The 13676-nt window shown below is 44.2% G+C and overlaps 1 protein-coding gene across 1 annotated transcript in view; it reads right to left on the minus strand.

Moving 5' to 3' along the window:
• GAREM1 (GRB2 associated regulator of MAPK1 subtype 1) overlaps positions 1-13676 on the minus strand; it is a 286008-nt gene that overhangs the window by 129352 nt on the left and 142980 nt on the right. The window lies entirely within an intron of this gene.

Genomic DNA, 13676 nt, shown 5'->3' on the forward strand with positions numbered 1-13676 from the left:
CCCTCCCACACAAGATCCCGACCCCTCAATCAGAACCTGCACCCCACCCATACAAGATCCCGACCCCTCAATCAGCAGCCGCACCCCACCCGTACAAGATCCCGACCCCTCAATCAGTACCTGCACCCCACCCATACAAGATCCCAATCACTTCACCCACAAAAGATCCCGACACTCCAACCCGTACAAGATCTCGACCACCTAATCAGAACCTGCACCTTACTCCCTCAAAAGCCTAACTCCTTGCACAAAAGCACCACCCACCAAATGACCTCCAACAGCCTACCTGTACTAGTCTTTCGTGGTCTAGGGGTTCTCCAGACAGGAGAGATTCTGAATCGCTCCTTCTCTGTCTGGCACTGCTCCTAGCTACAGGCTGATTGGTGGGTCCCATGGTAAATAAAGGTGTGATAAAACTGGCCTTTTAATGCACCTTCCCCATATTACATTATTACACTCTGTTCCTCCCCTCTGCCTTCTCAGCTGCTTTAGCTCATGTTAAATTGATTGAGTCTTGTCCACTTTAATGAAATATCACCTTCTTTGCTTTGCTATATACATCTATGTCCAGATTTTATAATTCTTCAGCAAAACTAATTTTATTAGGCTTTTTTGTTTACACAAAATGTCAATCATGAATGTTAGTGATTAGGGATAGAAAACAGACAGATATTGTTACATATTTATATTTTTGAAAAAAAAAAGCAACTATTTTACTTGGTTTTCATTAGGACTGCCTATGAGGCTGATGTATTAAACAGGAATTAAAATTAATCCAAAAGATCCCCCAGCTTCTTAACCAAAAAAAAAAAAAAAAAAGAGTGTTGTTTAGTTAATGTACGCAGGCTGCAAAGAACACATCCTGAGGAAACTTCAAACAGCCCAGAATACAGCAGCCAGACTCATCTTCGGATTACCAAAGTATGAAAGTGCTGAACCCTTATGAAAGAAGCTACACTGGCTTCCACTCAAGGAACGTATTACCTTCAAAATATGCACATTAGTCCACAAAATCATCCACGGCGAAGCCCCAACCTACATGTCTGAGCTAATTGACTTACCACCCAGAAACGCTAGAAGATCATCCCGAACCTTCCTCAACCTCCACTTCCCTAACTGCAAGGGCCTGAAATACAAGAAGCTGCACGCATCAACCTTTTCTTACATGAGCACGCAGTTCTGGAACGAACTGCCGCGGAACTTGAAAACGATCTATGAACAAACCAACTTCCGTAAGTCATTGAAGACACATCTTTTTGACAAAATCTACGGAAAGAACCAAAACACCTAAAGCTCACACTCACTGCTCATTAATACATCAACATATCCACTTATAACCCTCAACCCCTAATCTCACCACATTCACACCTCTACTCACAGAAAACGCCCTTAATTTCCTGTTGTTCCCTTCCAATGTCCCAATGTGCTTTTCAATTGATTTATTCCTTATTGATTTTGCCACGTTTAATTCCTCAATGTAATCCATAACCTGAATTGTAACATATTGTATTTCCACCAATCATAATGTACTGTAAGCCACACTGAGCCCGCAAAAAGGTGGGAAAATGTGGGATACAAATGCAATAAATAATAATAATAATGATAAAGCTTAACATGCTAAATAGTTTCACTGCACATTAATGACTTCATTAGTTATTAGTGCACTATATATAAACATGCCTGAAGAAGCTAAATTTTAACACCTCAGTTAGGACTTTCAATTTAGCTTTTGCAAAGGGAAATTATTCTTACCTGATAAATTTCTTTCCTTGAGTTCTGACAGACTAGTCCAGATGAATGGGTTATACCTCTCATGCCAGCAGATGGAGACAGAACAGAACTGCTTGCTTCCCCTATACAAGTTGGTGCATCTGGAATCAGGTCAGATTAACCCTTTTGGTGGATCCTAGGCAAAAAAGTAGGTTGGGCCTCCCATCATAATTACAGCTTTTATTCTTAGATGTTTTATAAATTGTAAATTTAGGTGTTTTATTTTCCAGCTAGGCAGCGTTGGTATTTATTGGTGCTTTTTTAGCAAACTATTGCTAAGCTGAATCAAATATGTACATTTCTGTCAATTAAGAGCTGTCAGCACAGCAAAGACACAAAACACTGAGTGGAGGATACAAGATAAGCAAGGGAAGGGTTGAGGGAGTACTAGAGGAAGTGATTTTTTCTTGTGTTTATAAAATACCTTTTTTTCATAGTAGTGTTTTTATTGGTGTTTAATCAGTTAAACCCTAAAATCATAAGCCATGACCACAATGTAAATACTCCCACAAATGGGGCTCTATTCTGACTACAGATGAAAACAAGCAGAGGAAGAAGCAGCAGCAGGGAAGAAGCGCTGCTCGCTGACCCTGTTGACTGGAGGCAAGTGCACATGATCTAGGAAGAATAGACATTTACAGGTAGTGGTGCCTCAGGCCTCCCTTACTCTTCTTTCCGCAAGTAGCTGACTTACCAGGACAAAAATCTGCCTTGAAAGCCATTGAATTAGTATATTTGAAAAGGCCTCTCCCAAATATTTTAGCCCTAGGCACATGTCTGGTTTGCTTATGTTTTAATTCTGCCCTGGATGGAATACCATCCTATATTTTCTGTCTCCAAGACTGAGTTGGCAAGGAAGCCAAGGAAGGACCTAAGACACAGACCCTTCAGGTATCTTCTTCCATGCTGAAGCTACAACTGAGGCCAATGTGGTTAGTGATGTGATGTGTGAATACGCATCATACAGCAGCAGAGACCCAACCCTCAGCAGTAGAAGAGGCAGCCTTGGAATCAGCAGTACACTAGCCTCCCAAAAGGAACCAGTATACCAAACAAAGTCTCTAAACCTGCCAATATAAAAAATGGCAGCCTCCCATGGTAGTGGTGAAGGAGCCAGCAGGATCACTGATAAAAGTGATTTCTGATTACTTTATTCTAATTTCTCAACTTTTTGGCTATAGGTTTAGCTACCTGATATATTTATTCTCTGGAATTTAATGCTTATTGCTTAATTAATTTGTCCTGTGAATCTGTATTATGGTGCACTTCTCTGTCTTCTAACCCTGCCCCCCCTCCCAAAAAGACAAAAACAACAACAACAAAAATAATACCCTCTTTCCTTTCCTGCCTAGCTCTGATAGTGGATAGGCTTTTCTAACTGCTTCTGGTCCTGTAGCATTCTAACTTTGTGGAAAGGTTCTGCCAGTCCTAGGCAAAAAAACAAAAACTTAGTCAGTTCTGCTCATACCTAGAGAACTTTTTTTGATACAGTACTTGGCTGACTCACTGGGACTTATAATCCTACCCACCATCCCCACATCCCACCCACCTCAGGGTTTTCCAGTCATATACAGACAAGCCAAAACTCATTAACTTTACTCCTCAGTCATACACAGGCAATCTTGCAGACTGTTAACCCCATCATAGCACACCTGTTCATACCCATTTCAACCAATCAGGATGACTTTTATTCTCTGTAATAATTGTGGTGCTTTAGTTTCAAGGCCAATCATCTGGAGACTTAAGGCTTGTCCTATCTGTCTTCAGCTTGTTAGTTTAAAACAGGAGCTCAGTAAAGCAGGAATTGGATGCACTTAAAGCAGCTTCTATGACTGCACAGAATCAAACCAAATTCTCAACACTGCCTCAAAGGATAAAACCACCTAAGAATAGGTGGTTCACGGAAGGCTCAGGCAGACTATGTTATGTGGCACAGAAGCATCCGCCCTCACAACTGTTGCCCCCTACAGAATTCTTTTGCTCCATTACAGCACTGTGATGTCCCTGAAAATAGAACTGAGGCGGAACAAAAAGCAACGAAGGTGGAACAAAAAGATATGAAGGTGTGTGCTCAAAGAGAAAAGACACCCCCAAAGCACTAATATTGAAACTCATACCATGAAACTGTTGCTACTAGGGGATTTCATTATCAGAGGCATTAACTTTGAAACACAGTTCAAGGGGCCATGCAAAGTGAAATGCCTTCCAGGTTCCTCAGCTACCAGGAGTACCAAGCAAATAATCTCTATAATCAGAGAAGAAACTATGGAGTCAAACACTGATGTTGTTATCCACCTGGGAACAAATGAGTTGTTCGGTAATACCCCACTTGCTGTGCAGAGAGCTTTTCAGGAGCTGGGAGAGGGGTTAAAACCTTTGATACAAATAGCTTTCTCTGAAGTACTACCTACCTTTGGAAAGGGAGAGAAAAGATTGCAAAGTACTGAAAATTTCAATAGCTGGCACAAAGCCTGGTGTCACCAAGAAGGATTTAGGTACATAGGAGGATGGGGCAATACATGGAAAAACAAAACACTATATTGTAACGATGGGCTGTATCTCACTGTGGCAGGAAAAAAATCCTTGGGGAGAAATTCAGACAATATACTTCTAGGCACTTAAACTAGAAGGTGGGGGTGGCATATGGAGGCAGTTCACTTCAAGTAGTCACCCCCAGCCAAAGCTAAAGACAAGATGCGTCAGTAGAAAAGAAAGCAATGAAATCAACAATCTTAGGAAATCACTTCTTACCAACACAACAGGAAGTGAGACTAAACAAAAAACTAAACAGAAAATAAAAATGCCACTGAAATGTAGATGGAAAGCGATGACCACAAATGCTCACAGTCTAAGCAATAAAGTTCATGACCTGCGAGCCCTGATGTTAGAGGCAGACTTAGACGTTGTTGCAGTCACAGAGACATGGTTCAATGGTTCCCATGAATGGAATGCAAACATACCAGGCTATAATCTATTCAGGAAGCATAGAGATGGTCGTAAAGGTGGAGGAGTAGCTCTGTATGTGAGAAATGATATCTCAGTGAATGAAATGGCATGGGCCTGAGGAAAGGAAGAAGCGATATGTTTCACCTTAAAAAGAGATGATAGAACTACTGTCCATGTAGGTGTTGTCCACTATTCCTATCTCTACGATCTACGAGTCTCATTGATTAGACTGGCCAGTACAGTAGGAGCTAGGCTTAAAAGCTATTTACATCCTTAAGTTTTATTTCCAATTTGTGCTACTGCTATTTGGGTTGCTTCAGACAGTAAAACTGTTCTGGCATTCTACCGTATCTTTTGTACATTATTTGATTTATGGCTCACCTTTCCAAATGCTCAAGGTGAGGTACAACAAAATTGGAACTTCATTACATCATCACAATACAATCAACTGCAGAAAAATATTTAAAAAAAAAAAGAAATTCAACATGTACCTATCAGTAAACAAAATAAAAACAGGGACCAAACAGTTTACAAATCGGACTACACATAAGTGCATAATTACCAACATAAAAACAACTAGATCCATGTTACATCCAGGCAGGTGTAATCAAACTAAAAACAATACTAAAAAGAAACTTTTGAATCCATAATTGGATCAGAAAGATAAATGAAACCAAAAAACATTTCTGAAGTAAAACTTGGTTATGAGAATGTCTTGGATGACTCTCTGAGCTTCAGGTGATCATCCATCAGCTATGTTTTCCTGAGAAGCAGGTTCCATAGATATGGAGCCACTCCCAAGAATGCCCACTGATGTTGAGAGATGTATATAATCTCCTTCAGAGAAAGTACACGTAAAAGCCTATTATGAGCTGATCTTAAGGTCTTTGTAGATGTGCTTAAGTAATGATGAAATGCTGTACCCATTTTGTCTCAATGAGCCCAACACAGATGAAATGAATTGTGAATCAATGTCATTTGACACACAGAGTCTTAAGATAACTGAGGATTTTCACTCTGCAACAGAACTTCAGAGCTGCTTGGAGTGCTGATGTCTCCTGCTTCCATTTGCGCTCAATTACTTGCAAGGTGAAAAAAAATAGTTATCACAGGCCTTAGTTATGAAAGGCAATCCATGTCACTTGGTTCAAATGTCCTATGACTTGTATGAACTACAGTATCAAGTATAACTAAAACCTGAAAATGCCTGCTGTGGTAATCTACAGATACAAGAATGATACTTCCCAAGAAAGGGCAGGAAATTTCAATGCCAGGTGCATTAGCAAAAGATTGTACACTTCCCAGATTTGTTTAACTTGAGATTAACAAACAAGCAGGAGAGGAGGAAATTCAATCAGCCTTTTCTGATGCACATGATACTGACATAAATCATTATATAAGCTAAAAGCCGCCAAGGTGAGGTGAAGGAGACCCACCATGCTGGTGGTACTGTGCTGTATTAAAGCACACTTGCCTACTGATGACATCTTCTGGCACAGTATGTCCCAAAAAGTGCCCTCTTTTGTGTCTCCCACTTACCCCTCTTCCTTTTGCTCTCTCCACCATTTGCTTCAAAAAATCTGAAGGGTACAAAAACAAGTTTAACTTTTGCTGTGCTTTGTGAAAACTTTGATAGGCAGAAAGTGTTTAGTATTTGGTTTTGAAATCCTTAGAGAAAGATATCTTTTGGTGATTAAAAGTCATTTTACACAGGTACAGTTAAACATATTTATTTAGACTCTCTAATAAGAAATATGTCTGCAGTGTTTTGTTTTATGGGCGAGGGGGGACTGTTGAGGTGGATATGATTTAAGGTTCTAAGGGGCACTTTTACTAAGCTGTGATCAGCACTAGCTCATATTTACTATGGCTTAAAATGGTTTACCCACAGGACATGCTCAGGCGTCCTATGGTAAGTTCCAAATTGGCACATGCGAAAAGATATTTTTAGAATTTTGTTGGAGTCGGCATAGAAGCCAACTTTTCAAAATTATTGGGGGTGCTAAGCCCAATAGAAATAACTCCTCCCTTGACACACACAAAGAATTTTCTCAATATTGGGGGTGCTCAAGCACCCACAGCGTCAGCTCCTATGGGAGGAGGCATGTCAGAGGGGCAGAGTGTGGGCTATCTTACCATGCACTAAGGGCCTGATTCTATATATGGTGCCTAAAATTAACACTTTAGGCAATCACACCTAAGCGTATTCTAAATACCGCACGTGTGGTATTTAGAATATGCTTAGGCATAGTTCATGCGATTAAATCTACACACGTCCATTTACACCGACGAAAAGTTGGTGTAAATCCATGTGCGTAGATTTATGCGTACTGGCCCATATTTTACAACAATGTGCACAGATTTTGAAACACCCATGAAACGCCCATTTCCACACCCCTAACCATGCCCCCTTTTGCCTGTGCGCGTTAGAATTTACGTGCAGTACATTACAGAATACTGTTAGAAATGTATGCGCTTAAATTCTAATTTTTGCCAATCAGTACTCATTATTGCTTGTTACGAACTGTTAACAGCACTTAACAGCTTAACAATTAATCTACGTGCGTAGTTATAGAATACACCTAGATTACACGAACCACAAATAACTCTAGGCGTGCTATATAGAATCTGGGAGTAAGGGGTTAAGGGTAGGGTTACCACATGAGCCCTTACCACTTACAAAACAGGTGTTAGTCAAGTGCTCACATGCAATTTTTTAAATGGCAGCATTAGCACATGGCTATTAATTCAAAAAATGGCAAATTGGCCGTTTTACTGCTGTGCTAAAAATGGCCTTAGCTTGCAGGAGAAACCCATGCAAATGTGTGCTAAGGCCACTTTTTATCGCAGCTTAGTAAAAAGACCCTAAGTCTCTAGGCTATTCAGCACTGGAAGATGCTTATGTGAGATCAGTTAAATTTAGGATACCTCTCTTATGTTGTTTTTTTTAACTGCTTAATACAAACAAACTTTGTTGCATTAAAATTGGTAGGCATGTTTTTGCACTCTTAGTGCTATTGATAACTGGTGTTTAAATTTTTTTTGACTGGATGCCATGTTCCAATGTTGCTTGCTCCTAGTTTGATATGTTTTCTTTGGCTTCTGGTGTACACGAGATATATCAAACAGGTGCATTTCAGCACAGCTAGCTACCATATGAAGCCTTCTGTGGTTCCTCCAATATATAAATCAAACATTGTCCTCCCCTATATATGTATAGTAAAACAGCACCTAACAAAATTCATGAATTTTTGATAACCCTTTGAACTAAATTGGAGAATGGAGGCACATGAAATGGTTTTCACAAGGCATTGATGATTTCATAGAAATTCTATCATTTATCCTTTATTAAGGGGCTCATTTTCAAAACAGAAAAACATCCAAAAAATGGCATTAACATGCAGATATAAAAGTATTTTTCACAGAAAAACATCTAAAGCATATAATCAATGCAGCATTAAAAAAAAAACGCCCAGTCCACTAGCCACCGAAAAGAAGACATTCCCAGAGGAGGTATTAAGTGGGTGTGACATGAGTGGTGTTATGTGATGAATGCTTATTGCCAATAATGAATAGCAAAATGACTTCCTGGGGGTGGAAGGAAAAACATCCAGAATTAGACCTGCTTTAAAAGCATCTAGGGTAAGGTTAAACCTGTCTTTAGGCCCATTTGTGATTTTACTGAGTTGGAGACTAGAGAGGTGGAAGTGGTCATTTGTGAGAAATAGTGGACAGCTGGTGAGTGCTTTACCACCGTTGTGTGTTTGCACCAGTATGAACATTTTGACTCTTACATTTCCTGATTTGCTTCCTCTGTGTGTCACCTCCTCAACTCCTAGCCCACACCTGCTAGCCCCTCCCTCCAGCTACATCCATCCCTTCTTCTGTATCTCACCCCCTTCTCCCACCAAACCCTCACTGTCCCCAAACCCCACACCTCCCTTTCTACATCCCTACCTGCTTGTCTCCTGTCTCTCATTGTTCCTCTGTTTGTCTACTCCCAGTTTGTCACTTGTTCTGTGCTGCTGCTTCTGTTTGTATGAGGGCTGTGTGCTGTTCCTGGGAGAGTGAGTGCTTTGTGCTGCCGCTGTATGTCTGGATTGTTTGTTGGTGGTGGGTGGCTGTTTTGGGCAGCTGGTTTATCTCACGACTGTGTGCTGGCGAGGATGCAGATGCTGGGTCTCACAAGGTGCAGTAGGTGGAGGTGTGCACAGTGGTGTTTCTGGGGTCAGTGGGTTGCATCTGTGGTGGTGGGACACCTGCATGGCAATCATGGATGTCCCGCATGCTTTGGTGGCTCACATTTTGCTGGAGATGGATGAGAGTTTGGAGGAGAGGCCCAGGAGAAGATATCCCTATCGGGAGAGTCTTCAAGCCCCACACCCACTTCCTGGACCTCACTGACCAGGGATGACTTTTTAGGTTCCACTTTGACAGGCCTGCCACACAGCACCTCTGTGACCAGCTGCAATCCATCCTCCAGCCCAGGACACACAGGAATAATTCTGTGCCAGTCCACCTTAAAGTCACTGCCTCCCTTGCCTTCCTAGCCACCAGCACCTTCCAATCAGTGCATGCCTCACCCAGCCTGCCATTTCCAACTGTCTGGCCAGTTCCTCACCCACCTCAAAGTATATTACCTTCCCCACTACCACAGAGGCACTCCAGATCATCATTGGTCAGTTCTACACCATAGACCACTTCCCCTCAGTCATAGCCGTTACTGACTGCACACCTGTCACACACAGACCCCTCCAAGCATACAAGGAGACCTACAGGAATAGAAAATCATTTCAGTCCATGAACATGCAGGTCATGTGTGATACCCAGGGGGAGACTGTGGATGTGTATGCCCACTACCCAGGCTACACCCATAATGCCTACATCGTCCAACATTTAGGAATCTACCGCAGGTTTGACCGAGGCTCCTAGGTAAGCAGGACAGGAATTCCCAAACCCTACTCCTCTCTCCCTAACCTTCAATACACTTCCTTCTGTCTAGATACTCCCACAATCCACAAACATTACCCCACCTCCACAAGGTCACCATACCAGCCAATACACACCCATGTCTGCAATTCTGCTGCCCTCCACAGGTGACAGAGGTTACCCCCAGTGAGCCTGGCTCATAATTCCCACAGTCCACCTCCAAAATGAGGCGGAGGAGGAGTACAACAAGAGGCATAAGAGCACCTGTACCATCATAGAATAGACCTTTGGCTAGATCAAGAATTGATTCAAATGTCTGGAATGTTCAGGAGGGGAGCCTCCTCTACAGCTCTGAATAGGTTGCCAAATTTTTCATGGCCTGCTGAATGATCTGGTTGCCTGAAGAAGATAGGCCCTGCCAAAGGAGAGACAGCAACTACAGAAGCAGATGCCGCCAGACCCCCCCCCCCCCCATACACACACACAGAACTGACCAGGAGCATACCAGCTGGGGGTCCATGCCAGACAAAAGACTCATTCTCACCAAGCATGCAGAACAGACAGTAAAGTATAATCTAGCCACTGTCTATGCACACCTGCTGGTTAGTACCAGCGGGATGGCTGGTGTGAGACAACCAGTATGTTTCTTCTAGCAAAAAAGGTGCTGGTACTCAAATGTCAGGCCACCCTTCAGGGATGAGGTGATCACTGAGGGACTCACCCCACAATAGCCAGGACCCCTGCAACCAGTCACAGAATCTATGACAAGGCAGAATTGGTGTGTAGAGCCTGAGCTCTTTCATTAAAACTTGGAGACCATGGGCCAATTTCAGCACACAATGGAAAAGGTGCCGGTACTCAGTACCCCCAAGTACCTCCTCAAAAAAAGCCCTGGAGACAACACACCTTTACTTTGAGTCTGCCAAAAGGGTGTGGGGCTGCAGGGTGAAGGGGGGCTATGGGGCTGGTCTCCTGCTGCAAGCTGTCAGGAACAGACATGGAAATGCTTAAAGTAGGGGAATTGTGGCCAACATCAGTAGATGTGGCCTTCTACCTGGGGCCAGCAGTGCAAATGGCTACTTACGATCTTTGTTAAGGGACACCTGTGATGGGAACTCGGTTCCAGGACTGCCGAAAGACTAAGCCGGGCCCGGGACAGGGGCTGCCACTGCCGGGCCCGAGTCAGGGCCGTCGCTCCCACTGGATCGCCCCCCCTTCCCCCAGGATCGCAGTACCTTGGCTGGCGGGGATCCCGAGACCCGCCAGCAAATTAAGTCTTCCTCCAGTGCTGGTCTTTCCTCTGCCGATTTGCCTGCCCTTGCGGCTGCTTTTCTCTCACATCGCGCATACTCAGTTTCAATGCAAGGGGGGCCCGAGTTTTCTCCCTTCTGCTCCTGTCAGGACGCAATCACCTGGGTCCTGTCAGGATCAGGGGAGAGAGAAAGAGACCCTGGCGACAGGCCCGGGGAATATTGCCCCCCCCCCCCCCGCTTCTCTGTGGCCTTGCTTGGTTCTACAGCCCTGGATTGGGAGACCAGCATACTAGGTTTACACCAATGTTAATGTCACGGACCACACAGCCCCATCAACCCAGCTATCCCTAAGAAGCATCAGTAAAGGATAACGGGCAGTTTGTGAACCCCTAGGGGACAGATGACTGCAGAGTGCAATGGTGATGTAGGTGGGCAGTCTGCACCATACTGTGACCTGCTTTTTATTCCCATGTCTAGGTAACTGTTGCTACATTAGGGGATAATCTCAGTTGCTCATTTCACCTTCAAAACCTCTCCTGATCCCCACAGGGACACTGACTGAGCTTATGGCTGTAGGGTATCTGAAAATGGGGCCCTTCCCAAGCCAAGTCCAGATATTGCCCTGAAAGGTCCTGGGGGCAAGCCGGCTCCTCAGCTAGTAAGGAGCTGGCCCAGGAATCTGTCAGAGGAACATGTGCATGCAAAGGCCACATTCCCTGCACATGTCTCTCAGGCATGTGTCTTGGCCATCTTCTCACCAACTGAGGGGCTAGCCTGGCCCCAGGAGCTGGCAGGGCAATATCTGACCTCATAAGTCAGCTTGGGAATGGCCCTACTCCCAGCTGCCATTCAGCCATGATCTGGGAGAAGGGAGAGGAAAGGGAGACTGCAGTCCTGCGTGTCCTCCCCCCTCAGAGAAGCTTATATAGACCTTACATCTGTGTCAAGTGCTGTGGTGGGCAACCTTTATTCTACTTTTATCGCTGGCTGTGACAGGCCCTAAGACATTTGCAGTCACCTAATTTTTGCCTACTTGAGGCACAGCATGATGGTTTGGGGTATGGCCTGGGATCCTTGGGTTGGGGGGGCAGGTTTGAGTCCCACAGGGCCTTCTTCTACTAAAGAACCCATTAGATCTCTCTCCATTAGCGGTCCTCTGGTCGAGAACTTGATAGGGGAGCTGCTCCAATTCTGGAAACTTCTCTCCCCATCTGTCACTCCCCCCACCCCCCACAACCATCCACACACACCTCGTTTCTGCAGTCTCCCTTTCCCAGGGCTTGCCTAGTAGTGTTGCCACCACAGCAACTGTCAGCCTTACATATTAGGAAATCAACACATTTTTTACAGAGTGGAGTGACTTTTGTATGCCAAAAACTGTAAGCATTGTATATCTAACAAATAAACACTGAAAACTATATACAAGCTGGTCATTGTTCGTTGGCCTCATTAAGGCTGCCGCCGCTCCTGATGAAGCATCCTCAAATCAGCCACAATCTGGCTCAGAAGGTTATATTGGGCCACCAGCTCCTGCTGCAAGTCTCTGTTCATGACCAAGACTTCCAGCAGGAGCTGGACTTGGGTGTCTTGGGTGCTCACCAGTTGGCATGGATACCGTTTCATAGGAGCCCACAGCTGCTGTGCCCTCCAGTGTAGCTGCCAGGGGTGGCTGTTCCTGCACCCCTTTTCCCCTCCAGGAGTCTCCACAGGTTGTGGTGGGAGTGGCACTTCCCAGGATCCAGTTCAACTTCCTCACATGTTCTCTTGGGAACAGACTGGTCCTGGGCAGGCTGATCCAAGGTGGGCTGGTCCTGAGCAGACTCTTCTGGGGCAGGTTGGTCCCGCAGCTGGAGGATGCCTTATGTGTGTCAAAGGTTTGCAATTGAGATCAACACATCCTACATGGCTTGTACAGTGGTGCAGCTTGCTACCTAGGGGATATGTCTGAGGAGTAGCACCAACAAGATCACACAGAAGGGAGTTGTAGAGCCAATGAGAGAGTTGTCTGGCTATGGGCAAGCAGGATGGGTTCTGCGCCTGCTGGAGGACCTTGAACGCAGGGACATGGGTTTGATTTCCACTGTGGGTGTTTGGAGTTGCTGTTTTATTTCCCCTGCCATAACAGCTGCATGTGCTAGGTAAGAATGTGTGACACGCTGGACACTTTTGTATTGGTTGCTGGAGGATGCTGACCAAAGAGCTTCCCCCCTTCTTTTCTATGTCATCTCATACGTTGGAGTTTGGCTACAAGACATTCTAGTAGATATAGGGATTGTGGGCACACTGTAGTGTGGGTAGCTGCATACTCAGGTCTTGATCGGGGTCAGAACTGTTGTAGGAGTGCTATGTCTTTGGTACTTAAGTCGGGACCTGAGGTGCTTTCCGGATGCGTCAGATTAGGGCAGGATCTTCTCGCTGGATACACCTGAACTGGCGCCAGAGTGATTCAAGATCCCGGTGTATCACAAAGCAACTGTAAAACATGACCTCAAAAACTGAGCGTACTGCAGTCAAAAATAAGTGCCAGCTTTTCAAAAATTGTATTTAGACAAGTTTTGCCATTTACTCATATAAACTTACCAGATATGCATGCAAATTCCATTTCAAGCTTTCTAAAATGACCTTCAATAACCTCTTTACCAAAATCCAAGGTGGTAAAACATTTTTTTCTCTTTTTAATTGACATTTAAAATTCATATAACCACAATGCATTAAAGAAAAACGATTAAGTCCACATCATGGAGCGAGCAAAGAAGCAATAACGAGGAAATAGAAAGA

Source organism: Microcaecilia unicolor, chromosome 1, assembly GCF_901765095.1.
Source record: "Microcaecilia unicolor chromosome 1, aMicUni1.1, whole genome shotgun sequence".
Taxonomy (NCBI): domain Eukaryota; kingdom Metazoa; phylum Chordata; class Amphibia; order Gymnophiona; family Siphonopidae; genus Microcaecilia; species Microcaecilia unicolor.